This window comes from Bacillus rossius, chromosome 10 (assembly GCF_032445375.1).
Source record: "Bacillus rossius redtenbacheri isolate Brsri chromosome 10, Brsri_v3, whole genome shotgun sequence".
NCBI lineage: Eukaryota > Metazoa > Arthropoda > Insecta > Phasmatodea > Bacillidae > Bacillus > Bacillus rossius.
Window position 1 is genome coordinate 47,138,384 of NC_086337.1, and position 15,866 is coordinate 47,154,249.

Below are 15,866 nucleotides of genomic sequence, written 5' to 3' on the forward strand. Positions count from 1 at the left end.
AAAAGTTTTGTAACAACACAAATAAGTGTTAAATATAAAGAAAGAATTAAGAAAATAATTTTTTGACGATTTCATTTTTTATTTAGAATTTTTAAAAAGCTACAAAGTTAGAAAATACAAAATCAAACATTAAAAAAAATTAACAGTAAAACAAGCAAAAATTTACTTACCTATATGTATTAATGACCTATGTGCCAGAAAAAAACTTTATATAATTTAATTATGTTGTACTTTAAAATAATTAACTCTATTTCAGCTTTTCGGTAGGTTTTAACAGTTAAGACAGAAAAAAAATCACACGGTATGAAAACAGAATCATCAAATAAACAAACAACCACTAAGAGGAAAGGAGAGAGTATTTAATTCATCTCTATTATAACAATTTGAAGTGGTTTAGTAGAAGGGTTGAAAATTAACATGTTTCAAATCTCTTTTTTTTTATTTTATTTTTTTAAGTCAATGTTCTGAACTTCTGAAATAATTTAATTTTTATTGAAATGGGTTTTTAAAGTTTCACGGTTCAATACAGGGAAATTTAAAAAAAAAACGATAATAGACCAATTTAAAAATAAAAAATATATAACTATTTAGTGAAAATCGGCTTTGCCGCGCAATTTGGCGGTGACAACGGAATGATCACGCAAATGACGTTTAACACCCGGTTGAGGGGGGGGGGGGGGGGACATTTTCAAGAGTCACTCACTACAAGATATTTTCGTGACACCCACCTTAGGACCTCCACGGAAATGTTCCTTCCAGTTTCTCGGTTGCCGACTCGGTGCGCTCGTAAATTAAGAGGCGCCGGAGGGAGACGAAAAAAAGTGCGCCACAAAGGGGTGAAAAAAATGTTAATGTGGCTTCCATGTGGTGTTGGGGGAAAGGGGGGGTGGACAGACGAAAGGGCGCTAGGGTTTCCCCCACCACCACCACCACCACCACGCGGCGCTGGGCGTCCCTTGTCCTAGTCCCTGGGACGAGAAGGGTCAGGGGGGTTGAGGAGGTTTCGAGGGTGATTATCGATCCCGGCGGTCCGGGACGGGCCGTTGACCTTCGACCCCCTCCACGCCTCGTCGGGAGAGATGCCTCAACGCGCCCCCAGTTGGCCGAGCCATTCAGACGCCGCTGCGAGTGTCTCAAGGCCGGAGGGGACTTCCGATTGGACCCCGACAAGGGGGTGTGTGTGTGTGCGGAGGTCGGCGTTCGTCGTCCTTCGAGGGTCACGGCGGGACTGGAAAATTTTGATTGGTCCGCCCACTGCGCGCTAACTACGCTCAAGGACACCAGAAGAAACTCTCCAGACTGGCTTTATTATTTCCGGTGTTTTAGGGACCGTGCAAAGCCCACCATATCAACAAGAACGTTCCTCAGGTTCATGTAGAATGTATCTATACGTATTTACAACAGTCTGAAATATTTTTTTTTTTTTTCGAAATGAACCACCGAATAAATAATCTTTAGAGGGTACACAGAAAACAAAATTCCGTTCTTCTACAAAAGATTCATTTGGAAACCAGTTGCCAAGAAATAATTTGTAATACTACAAAAAATAAATTGTAAATTTCTATGACACAACGATTTTCGAGATAATACGAAGTATTTCTTACGGATACAGGTGCATAATTTTATATTTTTATATTTCATTTATGCATGTATTTTTTTAAAACCATCGAAAATATAATCGAAACAATTTGACTTTTTTGTTGAGTTATGTGCATTATGTGTCCAGTTAATACTGGAAAACTATTCAGGGAACGGTTAGCAAATAACCTAAAGCACTGGAGTTACTGGGACAACACAAAGCATAAACACCCGGGTAAGAATTCAAACACAGTATTCCTGCGAATACTATTTTGTAGTGATACAGTTACAGCTCTCTGTAATTTTACATAATTCTTATGTCCATTACTTTAGCATTTATAGTCATCTCATTAAAAATTAATTTCTTTGACATACGTCATTGCTGGTTTATTCTAGTATTCATAGAAAAACCTCAAGAATGGACAAAAAAAAGACGAATACATACAAAATCGCACGGAAAACATGCCAAAGTTTGTTGATGCCAAATTTTACATGCCTAGACAGCATAGATAAAAAAAACAATTACAGCCCTCAGTGAGCTGACAACGAGACAGTTTCCACAAGAACAGTGAATGCATACTGATTGCTGTTCTTGTTAAATAAAACTGTCTTGTCGTCAACTCACCGTGTTCGTCTCACGGGGTTCACTGTGCTGTCTTGTCATTTGACATCATCCGAATTTGGCTTTTTTTCTTCCTTTCCCGTGTGTTTATGTGATCACTGATCATCTTTATTGTCCATCCTTGATCACTTTCTACGACAAGAGTATAAACTAGCAATGGCGTAGTCAAAAATTTTTTTAAATTCAAAAATCCCCACTGCAAAAATGATTCTAAGAACGTATTTATAGTCGTCATCCCCATAAAAAAAATTGTTTAAAACCCTCCCCTTCCACATCCGAAACTTGGATGACAGTGGCGGTGCTACATCCCCCAGAACTAAAACAAAAAAAAAACTGGACAGATAACAAAAAAAGACCTACTTAACACCACACCTAACGTTTGAAGTAGGTAAAAATTTTATTTGTAAAAAAAGAGTATTATTTTACCTTATTTAGTGCTTCTGGTTGATTCAAATGTTCTTAAATGATGTCAGAAATGCGTTAAAATAAAATTTATTTATTTATTTTTGTTAATTTAGGAGTCCTGTAACTAGGAAGTATAGGTCCATACCACCCTAAAACCACTTGCCAGCAGGGTCGGTCCACAAAGCAAGGAAGATAAAGAGTGGCAACTCAATGCTATGATGAACGTTTTTAATTTCTTTGGAAATCAGAGAACTGTGCGGTGTTTATAGGAATCCTAACAACCTTCAAGTCATTAAATTTTGGAAAGAAAATGTTGTATATTTTGATTCCCCCCCCCCCCCCGGCCCAAAACCCAGTTTCTAGGATTATTCACCATAAATGTTGCAGATTATCTATTTTCCAAAACGGAACAACAACAAAAAAAAAACTATGTTAAAGTGCTTTCTCTTTTGTTTCCAAACTTAAAAAAAAAAAAAAAAAAAAAAACAACTGCACAGCTCAGAGTGTGTGTTGAAAATCACAACTTTAATTTCAATTGCAAAAAAAAAAAAAAAAAAAAAAAAACACGAGCACACTCCTGCACATGTGGAAGCCATGCTTATTTCATTGCTACCAAGATAATAATTCATCATCGTAATATATATATATATATATATATATATATATATATTACCAAAGTATAACAGTTTACGAATATAGCCTACTCAACACACCACTTCGTCAACACGCCATTCCATAAATTCTGAGCTAACAATTTTTGTAAAATTTTTTTTTTATTTAAATTATTACGTTTAAGAAATTTCTTTGTTTTAATTAAATTTAAAACTTATTTTTTTCAATGTTGGCATTTCTCAACCGCAAGGTTTTTTTTTCTTTTAGTGGCCATATTCCGCCTGCACAGTTGCGCCTCCACCCCCCCCCCCCCTTCTGGATCGATCGTCGGCGGATGGATGACAGAGGGTGAAGGGAAGGGGTAACGAACCACAAACCCCCCCCCCCTTCTCCCCCACCAAACCCCCGCCGTAGGGAAAGTGGCATAGTTTTTTCGCGACGTCTCGCCTCGCTCGATCGGCGGCGTCGCGACGCCACGTCGCGCCGCTCAACCAGACGTCGGTTGCTGACTGCGTGGCGGCGCCTAGGGTCAGCGGAGCGATCCCGGGGGGAGAGGGGGGGCTCCCAGTGGCGGGACATTCACACACACTATCTCTCTCTCTCTTCCCGTACAACCAACCGGGCAAGTTCCAGTGCGCAATCCTCCAGAAAAACTCCGTCAATGATCTCATTAATGACTTGATGTAAGCTTTCGGACATACGCCATTGCTAAGCACATGTATGTCTGTAGAAGAAAACTACAAAAAGAACACAGAAACACAATATTTTTGTGCTGTCATCATTTGTGTTTTTTTTTTTTCGTTCTGTTAGTCCATTTTCTTTTGTTTTTCTTTGTTTGTTGACCATATTCCTGTTATGGAATATTATGTGGTGTTTATATCCTGTTGACAACAGCAATTTTTTGCTTAATTTGTGTTTTTTTGTAGTTTTCTTCTACAGACATATATGTGCTTAGCAATGGCGTATGTCCAAAAGCTTAGATCAAGTCATGCACTCCCATTGCACAAATCTTTCAAAGATGATCTCATTAATATCCCGTTTATTTATTTTTTGTGGTTCAGGAAGTGGTCTAGACAAATGAGAAAAAAAATGTATCAACTAAAAGCAGTTAAAAGAAGACAATAAATACGTTACTAGCTGTCTTTCAGTACTCGCCAGAAAACAAAAAACAAAAAACAATTGTAACACGTAACCTCGACAACGAGGCAATTCGTGCCTTCTCATGTGGCAATACGCTTATAATAAGATACTCGGACACGAAATTAAACGTAGGATTATTGTAATAATGACGAGTCTGCTAGTGTTTTCAAACTACATTTCTGTAGCATTTAATTACTAGGCAGCGAAATTTTTAAAAGTCTGATAATGGCTAAAAAAAAAATACTTGAAAAAATACTAAAACTCAACTTTGGACCTGATTTGACACAAGGAATTCATTAAATAGTTAACACTATAACATTTCCCTTTGGCTTTGTGAACTTTGGTTCACATCATCCGCCACAGACGGCAGCCCTAGAGGTTACACGTTTCCCAGGGTTCGTACGCCTCCTTAAAATCCTTAAAAAGCCCTTAATATTTCATTTATGAAATAAGGGCCCTTAAAAGTCCTTAAATTTTACCAAGAGTCCTTAAGAACTCCTTATAAAACATTGTGCGAACGTAACGACTACTGGTATTTTCGTTTCTTTTCCGGTAACGACTTCGGTAATAAACAACGCTTGGTGCATGCGCCGTGCACGTTTACAGTGCTGGGTGTGTGACTAATGAATTAGTACTATCCAGAATTAAGTGTGACGTGTCCGTGTTTGTTTTGGTAATGGCGGACCATTCAGTGTTCAGCATGACGCAGTTTATGATACGAATTCTAATGCCTGGAGGAAAGTGTGTTTTTAAAGCCACATGGCTTTTGAAAAAGGAGTACAAGGAGTGGTTGCGTGAATACGAAAAGTGTAAACACAAAGCCATGTGTGCACGGTGTAACAAAGTGTTGGATGTTGGTGTAATGGGTGAAAGTGCTTAGGAAAGTACATATGCAAGGTACGTAATTTCTTTTGTAGCTAGCTTTTTATAGACTTTATATTTGTTCTATGTCTGAGAAATGCTATATTTAAATTTGAATTATGGTCTTTGTAGTTTATTCAATTAGTGGGTTTAAATGATGCTACGTTTTCCAATATCTACATGGAACAGTATTGTTTCATTTTATTGTCGTCATACGATCACACGTGATTTTTTAAATTTCTCTGGACTTCCTACATGGGTATTTTCTACCAAGGTATACGACTTAGTTAAGCTTGCTAGGCCCGTTTATGTAGGTTATCTAGATATTGGTCACGGAACTCTCATTTTTCCTATGCCATGTAGGAAATGACTAATTTCGAGCCACATGACCAAATTTGGTTTATAAAAACGTATTTAATATTTTTCATACTTTGCATCTCACATTTAAACTTAAAATTCTTGTTTCAACATTTTACTTTTAACTGTTAAATTAGCGATTATTAGGTATCAAATTATATTTAAGGATTATAAATATTTTTATGGACAATATACTTAGCTATAAGATGGTGAATCAGTCAACCAAAAAATTTATTTTTGAGCATATACATACCATAATAATGTTATTTTATTGTGGGATTTTGAGACATTACACATAGTTTTCTACCCCTCAGTATTGGTGAAGGCAAAGTTAGGGGAGAGTGTTGAGTGAAATTCATTAAAAACAATGCAATATAATTTCAAAAATTCATTAATTCTGAAGTAGAAAGGCATTTTCCAAACTCAGTGGTTTAAGAATTGAAAAATAATGTAGCTTACCCAATCCAACCTTTCACCTTAGTTATGATCAAACTTTTGTGAGAAATAAAATGTTTAAAAAATTTCACCATATAATTTTTAATGTAGCTAACCTAACTTCACCCAATTCACATTACATTAACTTGCAACTTTGTTGGCTATCATTTATTTGTCTTATAGGCTAGGTGTAGTCTGTAGTGGTTGTAAGTTAAGTTAATTATAGTGTGGATTGTATAAGATATTTCTAAAATAGGCTCTTAAGTTTAGCTGTATTAAGTATATACCTTTTTTATTGTCATTATCGAAGGTTTTAATTTCAAATTAATTGATTGCATCTGCAAGTAGTGCTAGACTAAAGTACATGGCTCATCTTGCCAGCGAGAAGGAAATGGAAAAAAAAAAAGAAGTCATTTGTGAACGAAAGAGAAAATTACAAGATGACATGGAAGGTCTCAAAAGAAAGATTTGTTTAGAAGCAGACATTAATGAACTTATCAAGCTGATGAGTTGAGTGAAGCAGCAGAGCTTACAAGATCAATCACACTGTGCTGCAAGTCTAATAGTTTAAGAAAAACTATAAAAGATAAAAAAATTGTCAGTTGAATCTCTGGTGCAATAAATAGAAGAGAAAGTGAAAGAATTGAAAAACTAATACCTTTGTCAAATATTTAGGCAACATAAGATATTTGGGGAAAAAAAAGTTTTATTTTTCGCATATTATTTCCTTGCTTTCTATTAGAAAAATTTGTGCAATTTGTGTTGAAAATGAACATCATATTGAGATTTTAGTTACTATTTCATTTACATGTGAAGATAAGGTCAATGTACCTGTTCGTGTTCCCAAAATTGTAATTCGTAATATCACATGTATTGTATGTACTAGAGACTTCAAAAATAATGCCTTATTTTACTTAAATATTTGTAGGTATTCATGTATATCTTAAATCCTTAAAATCCTTAAAGGGGTCCTTAAAAACTCCTTAATTTTTGATTGCCCAAGAGGGTACGAACCCTGTTTCCGTTGCACGCGACTTCCGTTCCGTTCACGGAAATCACTCCCACCAAATGCCGTTTACCGAGAGCTAAGATGTTACACACTTACACATAAAAAAATAAATCTACTGCGAAAGAGGTTGTTAAACGCTTGCAGTATCTCTGTTCCGAGGAAACGGCGCATCTGTAAATGTCAACCCAAGTGGCCTACAAACACAAGGCTGGCGTGGACGCATCAATTTTCCCCCCCGGTAGCGGCATTTGGTATGCAAATGTTTAGCCCGATTCGGTCGAGAACCACTTACATTCCAGCTAGAGAGGCGCGAATTAGCCACGCCAGCGCCCCGAGGATATGCATTATTAACGGTGACGGAGCGCGAATCAAGGTATGCCATAAGCTGCGTGATCGCAGTCGGTGGGGGGGAAAAATCAAGTTTTCGAACGCAAAGTGTGGGTTAGAACAGTGCCACTCCTTGGAGTGTGACCTCTTTTTTTCGAAAAGGAGCGAACGGGGGAGGAGGAAAGAAACCTCCTCCTCCCCCCCCCCCTCGACTGACCCAACAACAATATTCGACCTTCGTCCACGTTGTGGCAAGGACCAACTTTTAATCCTTGTGGTGGTCACTCATTTACGTTTTAATGTCTTGGGTTCCGAGTCCTGTTTCCGGATAAGCTCAGAGAATAAACATTTTCTGTACTTTCAAAAAATATTCCTTTTAAAAACCAGCTGCCAATAAATAGTTTTGTAATACTACTACAAATACACCGTATTTTACTACAACACCTGGCCATGGATTTTTATTGCATGTACGAAACAAGATTTATTTTCGAAATAATCCTGAAATTTATATTAGAATAAATCAAAGTTTAATGATTTTATGGTAGGTAACAAAATGTAAACTTAATTTAATGGGGAAAAAAAAACATTAATTTTAACTTTAATCTTGCACAAAATATTCGTAACTGATTATTACTTTAATGACGTTGGTACATTGTACAAACGTTCAAATACGTTTAGATTTATTCCCACTGTTCCTATTCTTAACCTGCTCAATACAAATTATCTTACTGTAAAATCACATCATAAATCAGTCGAAATGAGACTATTTTGGTGTAAAAGGTATTTATAAAAATTTATGTCATATTTGTTGACTAGTACACTATTATACAGGAGGAGTGGGGAAACAGAATTAATTAAAATAAAAATAATAACCACGAAACCTCGTTTCATAAAAAAATTAATATATTGGTCTAAAAATAAAACCATAAAATCTTGTCTGCACTTAAGACCTATCATCGCACTGGGTCGACAGACCAAGGGTTTCGCCGGCCAATGGAGGGACGCTAACTCTGCACTGATGCCCCTAGCTGGTGCGTTACGGAACGAGAACCTTCGCAGCACAGTGCCCGTGAATAAGGAAACGGACCTCGGTCCCCAAAACCCACTGGGGCAAGACACGGGTTATTTTTAAGCCGCTATTACTCGTTCTGCAAATAACTGTCTTCTCGCACCGTCAGAAGCTAGAAATAGCGCCACGGGGAAATTCCTAGTGCGAAGTGGAGGCCAACAGCTAAATTCCTTTACTTCAGGTGCAAAGAGGAAAAAACTGCACTAATTAAAAAAAACTACATTGCAGCCAGAATGTAAGACTGGTTGATTTCGATACTATGTTGTGTGAAAAAGAGACCTAAGGGGAAGAGACAGAAACAGAAATAAGCGTCTTGGTTTGAATAGTTTTTAGGCCATAACAATTATTTAATAGTATAACATTTGGTTTCATTAAAGCATTGCAGGCCTATATAAGTTACTTGTTATGCCTGAAGTTAATAGTGAATATCTGCGAACCCATTGGCGTTTACTGAGAAATGAACACTTCTGTGCTTTTACAAAAAATATTCCTTTGGAATCCAGATGCCAAGAAAGATCTTGCAACTTTGTACAACACATGGATATGGTTATTTTTGCATATATGAAGTACGTTTTTCAAGATAAAACAGAGTATATATCTTATGAAAATTGGCGCAAATTTTTAATATATTAACTGAAGTTTCATTCAAGTTTAATTTTTTAAACCATGAAAACGTGAATATAATATTCAATAATTGTACTTTGTTTAGTCTTTTGTGGTTATTAATGCTCGCGATTAATACTGGAAAGCTATAAATATATAAGTTTAACAATTGGAGGTACTGGGACAACACATACCATAAATGCCCGGGTAAGAATCCGAACCCAGTATTACTGCGAAAACTATTTCGTAAATGTACAAAATTTACAAATATCTGAAACTTAACATGAATATTTATATTACATTAAAAAAACACAGGGAATTATCGAATTAAATTTTTTTTAGGAGAATGACTACAACTGAAATAATATCAACAAACAAGGTCCTAATTTATAGTCTCAGAAAATTTCTTAGTGTATGATGTCTCCCGTAACAATGATAAATTGTCAAGATCATACAATGAAATCTTAGTATAGATTAATTAAATATTGAAAGTAATTTAGCGCTTTTCGGTTTCCATCCGTTCCCCCCTGAAAATTTACAAACTCCTGTCACAGTTTTGTTGGAATACAATGCATTTACACAAAGGAAGCTATGATTTAATATTGATTAAACTTTGGTATCATGCAACCGGTAGGATTTCATAACAATATTTATTTTTAAGACAGATATAGACAAAGAAAAAATCCCACCGCATAACTGCTGAGACACTTACGCAGAATAGTAAACATGCGAATTCCTGCGGCTTTTACGCGTAGATAAAAATAAATTGTTTTACTAAAGAAACGTTTTTTAATCTTCAATAAAAACTATGGATAATCCGCCCTGCCAAATACTACCTATGTGAAAATAAAATTGTTTTATATTGACCCAGCACAATTTTTGTTGTTGTTAGTGCTGGAGACAAAAAAAATTTCTAAGTCGTTATCAAACAGTTTTCTGGATAAATACACATAAATATATTTTGTAGCTACAAAATACCTGGCCAGGTGAATTGCCACAAAACATGTATCTGTAGCGTGTTATTTTTTTTTCTCTCTCCCTCTTTCGCACCCAGTATGACCAAGCAATCTGAAAATGGGCCGTGTAATTTATGCGATTGTTACGTTGTAGCTGGAACCTACCCATGACGCATTCGAGTTGTGCTTAAGGTGAAGGCCATGCTCGTTGGAACAGAATACCAACCTCTCGGCTAGGAAAATGTTTAAGGTTGGCACACACAGAAAAAAAAAATCCGTGTTTTTACAAATGATTCCTTTGGAATCCAATTGCCAAGAAACAGTAGATATTGTAACTCTGTACAACACAAGGCTATGGTTATTTTTTTGCATACATGAAATACTTTTCTTCGAGATAATACTGAGTAGGTATTTACGGGAATTGGCGCACGATTTTAAAATTCAATTGATGTTTCATTTAAGTTAATTTTTTTTTTTAAACCATGGACATGATAATCGAATCGAAAACTTTATTTTGTTTCATTATGCTTATTAACGTGCACAGTTAATACTGGAAAGCTATTCAGTGAACGGTTTACAAATAACTTAACAATTAGAGGTAGCCTACTGGGAGAGCACAACGAATAAATGCCCGGGTAAGAATCCGAACCCAGTATTACTGCCGACACTATTTTGTAGTGATACAGTTGTTTTTATGTAAATGTACAAATTTAAAAAAATCTCAACTTTTACATGACAATTTCTTGTTTTATTTGCAAAAACGAAATATTTACAGTGTCATAACTCAGTCTCATGTTACTGTGTTTGCAATACAATTATTAAATAAATCACTTAAATTAATTTTTTTTAAACTGGAAAAGTTTAGAAAAATAAAGTTTATAAATTTAAAAAATATATATATCTTTTTAATATTGGTTTCCGAAAACGTGTCTTAGTTGAGAATCGAGGACAAGGTTAACAGATTCTATGACAATAATTAAATCGCCAAGCAAATATTAACACAACGTAAAAAAATAAGTTATGTATGCACCTAACTTTTTTGAAAAAAAAAAAACTAATTTATGATAATGAACCATTACAAGTTGTTACGGATTAAAAACTGATAAATCCAAGACTGGCACTGTATCGGCCATTGGTGGAAGAATTTCTACGGCTTCGTTCTTCGAGTGAAGTGTGAACGAAGTCTACGAGATAGGAATGAATTAATGAATGAATTAGGATTTTTTAAGTCTCGTCGTCCCTAGTGACGAGATGATAATTCAACACTTACGGAAGTTGGTGGGGGCGGGAAGGAAACGGAAGTGAATGATTGGGGGAAGGAAACGGATGTACCCCGAGGAAAACCTCATCGGGCTCACGGTAACGGCATCCGCGTTTCTCAGCCAGTGTAATGTACAAAAAAACCCACAAAACAAAGATCAACCTCTTCAGGGGTCAAAATAGGGTAGACTTGGGAGGAAGGCAGGTGATTCAACTGACATTTTAAATTGAAAATTCTTTTTAATTTTTTGACGCGGTTAGTTTTCACTTTTAACATTTCAGTGAGGGTGACAAGTAGCGATTTTAGTTTTTTTTTTCTAGAAAAGTATTTTCGGTAAATTTTTCCGGTAGTGAACAGGAAAATTTCCTGGAAAAAAAAATATTTGTTCGAGTTACTCTTTCACAGAAACTCACATATATTTCAACAACGTTTTAAAACAAACATAACCAAATAAAACATAATTCTCAACTAACTGATAGGGGGAAAAAAGCGGTTTAAACAGTATCTACATACCAACATGCAGAAAATAAATTATTATATAACGTAGCAACCTATGGTAAATTATGAACACACACACACCTACACACACACACACACACACACACATATATATACCTATATGTAATGAGAAATAAGGAAAATTTTCCTGAAAAAAAATGTAGTAGTTGTGTTATACCAGAAAATTTTCTGAATATTACATTTACATCTCTAATGACGAGAGTAATTATTAATTCTAGGCTGTTAGGGAAAAAATTACAAGTCACAAAATGACCAAATGGTATCAAAGTCAACGGTTTGATGACACTAAGAACCTTCTCCTGTGGTCTTAGCAGCAAAAGACAGCTGTGAAATGGTTTTACCACACAACATTGTATTTTTATATATAGGTTAAGATATTATTTTACAATCCATGCGAGGAAAAGGAGTCTTAGACAAGACTTGACTTAGGCCGGTATTCCAAGATGTTCGGGTAAGGTAGCGAACAAGCACTGCCTTGTGTGGACACAACCGTAACCTAACCCGCGGGCCGTATTCCAGAACGTGTCCAAACCAAACCCCAGTAAGGAAACAAATCGGTAACCGTTTTAATAAACTGTGTGCTGAGCGAGGTTAGAAACTGGTTCCAACGCATTCTAGCGGACGTTTCGCAACCATCCATACAATTTATTGTTACATCAAAATTACTAGAGATAGCAGCACCGTCGCAAAAACTTAGACCAGCCTTTATAATTTTTAATTTTGATTATTTCTTGTTATGACCAGAAAAGCGTGTATTAATCCGGGATAGTTTCGCTATCATGAGGTTTCATTTGGCACACCAACGCTCTTGGTACGTCCCCCGATGTTCTCGTAAGAAACTATATACGGGTTAATGGCGCCAGACACGGGTCCGCCATCTGGACGAAAATCAACGAAAAAGTGAGCTCTGCGCATGCGCGCAATTTGGGCAACAGATCGGCAACGAAGATGACACTAAAAACCGTTCTAAAAAAAAAAAAGGACCGGCCGTGTCCTATCGCGCACCAGGAATACGGTTAGGTTACAGGTGTGGCATATTCAACACCTTAGCCCTTACTGCTGTGTCTTGTAAGACCGGCCTTAAACTTTTATTTTTTTATTTTTCGCGAGCTCTCGCAAACGAAAGCTGCGTTGCTCAAGTCGGCTTACAGGAACCCTGTGAGTCATCAAGGTGTTTAGCAGTTTTGGTTGGATTGATGACTTGGCATGGAGGAGGAGGAGGAGGAGGGGGGGGAGGTTTGAACGATCTGCGGAAAACATTGAGTGAAGCGCTGTACTTAGGCGCGTGTTCCACGTCATCGAAGTGAATGAATGGTGCAAGTGGAAAAGTGGAATGAATACCTACCAAGGTGTGTTGAAGAGGGGATTAGGGGAAGGGGGAAGACAGGGAGAGAGAAAGAGAAAGAGGGAGGGGGGGGCGTACCGTGCTAAGCGAATTAGCGTCGGGTTGCAGTCATGACGTCCACGCTAGAGAGAGAGTATGAGTGTGCCAATCCCGGACCTGCCATAAGGCACACAGCATACCTTTTTTTAAGTTCGATCTTTCGATATTTACGTCTTGTCGAAAGCGCGGCCGTTGAAGACGATATACACAACGGCGACACCGACCAGACATGTCGGAAAGGAATACGGCCCAGTGCCAGTAGTCATTTGCCTGCCGTTATATATATGTACATACGTAATATCGGTTTTCTTTAACAGTTTTCAAAGCAAAACCGTTATTTGGATGATTTTTTTTTGACGTGACAACGTCTAATAAATCGATGAACGCCGGCTGTACGCACGAAAAAGGTTGACTCATTGTCCCGTTACGCTGTGTCCCGTTACGCTCATTGTACGCTTGCGCCGCATCTATCTCTCTTCCAATCGATTGGAACAACCATCGATTTGACTTTTTCGAGGCACATTAAACTTGAAACACTCCCATTCGTTTCCTACTTTTCCTATCATCGTCCTATCCTTAACAGAATAACACAGATTGGAAGAAGTTAAATAGAAAACATCAAATAAAAGTAAATTTATCAATTAAATGGTGGATTTCATTTCACTCCTTTTTTGTATCCATACAAAATAATGATTATTCAATAAAAATGATTCAATTTTATTCATAAAAGTATGCAATCATTTCATCAATATTTTGTTAAGACGTTGTCACGTTAAACTATCGGCCGTAAACCGACTTTACAGACAACCACTTTTTCTTTTTGCAGTAAAAAAGGCTGATTTTTTTTGGACATACACCACATACACTGTATGTATGTCAAGGAGAAAAACACAACTGACAAAAAAAAAAAAAAAAAAAAGACGAGTACGTAGACACACAGAAAACAAGCAAAAAATCAACTGATATCAAAAGTTAAATGTTTAGACCACACAGAGAATTCCGCGGAAAAAAGTCTCGTCGTTGTTAGACTACTATGTTCGTCTGTGCTGTGATTTTTTTTTCTTCTGTATAATTCTTTCCACGGAATTATCTGTGTTGTCTATGCGTTTAACTTTTCACATCGGCTGATTTGTGCTTGTTTCCAGTGAGATTGCGTATTATTTATTTTTTGGTCCGTTATTGAGGTTTCTTTATGACGTACAGTGAAACCAGCAATGGCGTATGTAAAAAAAAAAAATCCCTTTCGACACAGCCTACGGGCGTAGGTTTTGAAGTACCTATTACTTCTGGAAATATTTTGGAAACTTCTATAAACTTCTGGAACATTTTAAGAACTTAATGTAGCCTGCATACCATCCTATATATTCTACAAAAATATTAAAAAAAAAAAAAAACATTTTCTCAAATTCAACGCAGCGAAAATATTTTTAATGTTTTTATATTAATGCATCCAAAAGGGTGTTCGCAGTAATACTGGGTTCGTATTCTTACCCGGGAATTTATTCATTGTGCTGTCCCAGTACCTCTAATTGTTTTACATAAAATAAAATTGATTTGATAGTACATCTACCTTTGTTATTTCCACCCCTTGCAGTAATGGCTTGTATCTATTATGAACCATTGTTTTAGGTAAAAATTATAATATTTACAAAATATCTGAAAGAATTCGATGCTGTGCCTACGAAGGGAGTTCCGCCCGAATAAAATTTGAATTTCCATCCATCTTCGTATAGTGCTCGGTTATAGTTTGAACAGTCGTCGGATGACTAAATTAAATTCGAGAAATAACGTTATACATATATCGATTTCCTTCTCCTGGGCAAGACCCCCCCCCCCCCTTGTTCCCTCACGTTCTACCATCGGAACTGCCAAAATTGGCTGATGTGAACAACTACGCATTGATATGTCCAATTATATTCGCAAATTTGATCACATTATGATATCATTTAAGCTGCGGGTGATTTGACACAGTGGCCGAAGTATTTCAATGCACTCCGCACCGACTATTAAAAAAAAACTTTCGACATTTGAAAGTCGGACGTTCACAGTTGTTACGATATTTTACAAACTCGATAAACGTGACAAATGGCACATTCAAGGCAAACTGTGTGCGTCATGACGCGTGCTTTTCATCGACACTTCTGTCGACAAATAAGCCATTCGATGTTTATCGATGTTGGGCATGTGACATCAGTTTGGTGTTCGCTTCCAATTGGCTATCCACATTCAAGTGAAGTCGTTCACGAGCGAATCAAAGCCCGGCCTTACTTGACGAGTTTTTTTTAAGTTGTCTTTGTAATTACATTTTTTGTAAATTAATCACTATAGCTCTTATGAAGTTTATGTTTACTCACAGCCATTTTCTAAGTGTAATATATAAACTATAAAATGTTTATATTTATTATCACTTGCGTGACATTATACCGCTATTAGATAACGTTGGTAAATATCTGGTGGTAAAACTTGTGACCCAACAAAAAATTCCAAAGATATATCGAGGTAAGTTTACAGGACCAAATACTTTATAACAATGATGAAAAAAAAATCAACACAAGTGACACAGATCCTTAAATACTAGAGAGAACCACACATACAGATAGATGCAATAAATGTGATAAGTTATGAAGTTGTAAAAGCCAATACTTTTACAGTTCGAAAATTTGAAAGCGAAGGTATGAACACTTATCTCACGTGGTTGTAAATGAACGCTTCAAAAAATATTGACCAA

At 36.5% G+C, this 15,866-nt stretch overlaps 1 protein-coding gene across 4 annotated transcripts in view; it reads right to left on the minus strand.

Moving 5' to 3' along the window:
* LOC134536089 (early growth response protein 1) overlaps window positions 1-15,866 on the minus strand; it is a 450,011-nt gene that overhangs the window by 24,426 nt on the left and 409,719 nt on the right. The gene's annotated exons all lie outside the window — the stretch shown is intronic.